This window comes from Pongo pygmaeus, chromosome 4 (assembly GCF_028885625.2).
Source record: "Pongo pygmaeus isolate AG05252 chromosome 4, NHGRI_mPonPyg2-v2.0_pri, whole genome shotgun sequence".
Taxonomy (NCBI): domain Eukaryota; kingdom Metazoa; phylum Chordata; class Mammalia; order Primates; family Hominidae; genus Pongo; species Pongo pygmaeus.
In genome coordinates, this window is record NC_072377.2 from 128,040,570 (window position 1) to 128,043,865 (window position 3,296).

The following is a 3,296-nucleotide window of genomic DNA, read 5'->3' on the forward strand; positions in this document are numbered from 1 at the left end:
TATACCATGGAATACTACACAGCTGTAAGAAAGAATGAGATCATGTTGAAGGAACATGGATGAGCTGGAGGCCATTATCCTTAGCAAACTAATGCAGTAAGAGAAAACCAAATACTGTATGTTCTCAGTTATAATTGGGAGCTAAATGTTGGGAACACATGGACACATAGAGGGGAACAACACACACTGGGGCCTATTGGAGGGTGAAGGATGGGAGGAGGGAGAGGCAGGAAAAATAACTAATGGGTACTAGGCTTAATATCTGGGTGATGAAATTATCTGTACAACAAACCCCCAAGACACAAGTGTACCTATATAACAAACATGCACATGTACCCTTGAACTTAAAAGTGAAAAAAAAGGAAAGCCCAGTTTCAGATTGTTTTATGGTTAGATTCTACTAAACATTTAAAGAAGAACAAACACAAATTGTTCTCAAACTCTTTTCAAAAAATGAAGAGGAAGAAATACTTCCAAACTCATTTTGAGGACACTTTGATCTGATACCAAAGCCAGACAAGAGCATTACAAAAAGTAAAAAACTACAGGACAATGTGCCTGATGCAAAATTTTCAGCAAAATACTAGCAAATGAAATTTAATAGTGCATTAAAAAGATGATTCACCATGATCAAGTGGGATACATCCCAGGGATTCAAGGATAATTCACCATAAGCAAATCTAATAGAGATAATGTATCACATTAATAAAATCAAGGACAAAAACCATCTGATCATTTCAATAGATGCAGAAAAAGCATCTGACAAAATTCAACATCCTTTCTTGATAAAAATCTCAACAAATGAAGTATAGGAGAAACGTACCTCAAAACAATAAAGGTCATATATGACTAACTCACAGCTAAAGTCATACCAAATAGGGAAAAGTTGAAAATTTTCCTCTAAGAGTCAGACTCTCGGCACTTTTATTAAACGTAGTACTGGAAATCCTAGCCACAGCAATCAGGCAAAAGGAGAAACAGAAGGCATCCAAATTAGAAAGGAAGAAGTTAAATTTTCCCTGTTTGCAGACATGATCTTATATATAGAAAATTCTAGGGACTCCACCAAAAAAATGTTAGAACTAATAAGTGAATTTAGAAACGTTGCATGATACAAAATCAACGTACAAAAATCAGCAGTGTTTCTATACACTAACAGCAAACTATCTGAAAAAGAAATAAAAAATCTTTATAAGAGCCACAAAAAAGATAAAAAATACTTAAAAATGAATTTAACCAAGGAGGTGCACTGAAAACTATAAAGCATTGATAAAGGAAATTGAGGAAGACACAATTAAATGGAAAGATAGCCCATATTCATGAACTGGAAAAATTAACATTGTTAAAATGTCCATACTACCCAAAGTGATCTACAGATTCAATTCAATCCCTACCAAAATACCAATCACATTCTTCACAGAAATAGAAAGAACAATCCAAAATTTTGTATGGAACCACAAAAGACCTTGAATAGCCAAAGAAATCTAGAGCAGAAAGAACAAAACTGAAAGCATCATACAACCTGACTTCAAAATATATAAAGCTATGGTAATCAAAACAGCATAGCAGTGGCGTAAAAATAGACACAACGGTTTGGCAAAGCCGGAGTAGGGTCCTGTCGCCCTCCTCCCCGGACAGCATGAACTTCACCACTCGCTCCACCCTCACCAACTACCTGTCCCTGGGCTCTGTCCAGGCGCCCAACTACGGCGCCTGGCTGGTCAGCAGCGCAGCCAGAGTCTATGCAGGCGCCGGCGGCTCTGGTTCCCGGATCTCTGTGTCCCGCTCCACTAGCTTCCGGGGCGGCATGGGGTCCGGGGGCCTGGCCGCGGGGATGGCCGGGGGTCTGGCAGGAATAGGAGGCATCCAGCACGAGAAGGAGACCATGCAAAGCCTGAAAGACCGCCTAGCCTCCTACCTGGACAGAGTGAGGAGCCTGGAGACCAAGAACCGGCGGCTGGAGAGCAAAATCCGGGAGCACTTGGAGAAGAAGGGACCCGAGGTCAGAGACTGATGCCATTACTTCAAGACCATCGAGAACCTGAGGATTCAGATCTTCGCAAATACTGTGGACAATGCCCGCATAGTTCTGCAGATTGACAATGCCCGTCTTGCCGCTGATGACTTTAGAGTCAAGTATGAGACAGAGCTGGCCATGCACCAGTCTGTGGAGAACGACATCCACGGGCTCCGCAATGTCATTGATGACACTGTCACTCGGCTGAAGCTGGAGACAGAGATCGAGGCTGTCAAGGAGGAGCTGCTCTTCATGAAGAACCACAAAGAGGAAGCAAAAAGCCTACAAGCCCAGATTGCCAGCTCTGGGTTGATGGTGGAGGTAGATGCCCCCAAATCTCAGGACCTCGCCAAGATCATGGCAGACATCCGGGCCCAATATGACGAGCTGGCTCAGAAGAACCGAGAGGAGCTGGACAAGCACTGGTCTCAGCAGATTGAAGAGAGCACCACAGTGGTCACCACGCAGTCCGCCGAGGTTGGAGCTGCTGAGACGACGCTCACGGAGCTGAGACGACGCTCACGGAGCTGAGACGTACAGTCCAGTTCTTGGAGATGACCTGGACTCCATGAGAAATCTGAAGGCCAGCTTGGAATCTGAAGAACAGCCTGAGGGAGGTGGAGGCCCGCTATGCCCTGCAGATGGAACAGTTCAATGGGATCCTGCTGCACCTGGAGTCAGAGCTGACACAGACCCGGGCAGAGGGACAGCGCCAGGCCCAGGAGTAGGAGGACCTGCTGAACGTCAAGGTCAAGCTGGAGGCTGAGATTGCCACCTACCGCAGCCTGCTGGAAGATGGCGAGGACTTCAATCTTGGTGATGCCCTGGACAGCAGCAACTCCATGCAAACCATCCAAAAGACCACCACCACCCACCGGACAGTGGATGGCAAAGTGGTGTCTGAGACCAATGACACCAAAGTTCTGAGGCATTCAGCCAGCAGAAGCAGGGTACCCTTTGGGGAGCAGGAAGCCAATAAAAAGTTCAGAGGTCATCGGATGCCAAAAAAAAAAAAAAAAAAAGACACATAGACCAACTGAACACAGTAGAAATCCCAGAAATAAATCCACACATTTATAGCCAACTGAGTTTTGACAAAGGTGCCAAGAACATACAATGAAGAAAGGACATTGTCTTCAATAAATTGTGTTGGGAAAACTAGATATCCACGTGCAGAAGAATAAAATTAGACCTTTATCTCACACCATATGCAAAAATCAACTCAAAATAGATTAAAGACTTAAATGTGAGAGCCAAAGCAATGAAACTGTCTGAAGAG

General features: G+C 44.2%; 1 pseudogene; it reads left to right on the forward strand.

The window, feature by feature from the left end:
* The first annotated feature begins 1,639 nt into the window (after positions 1-1,639).
* On the forward strand, positions 1,640-3,048 carry LOC129036238 (keratin, type I cytoskeletal 18-like; annotated as a pseudogene).
* The last annotated feature ends 248 nt before the right edge of the window (positions 3,049-3,296 follow it).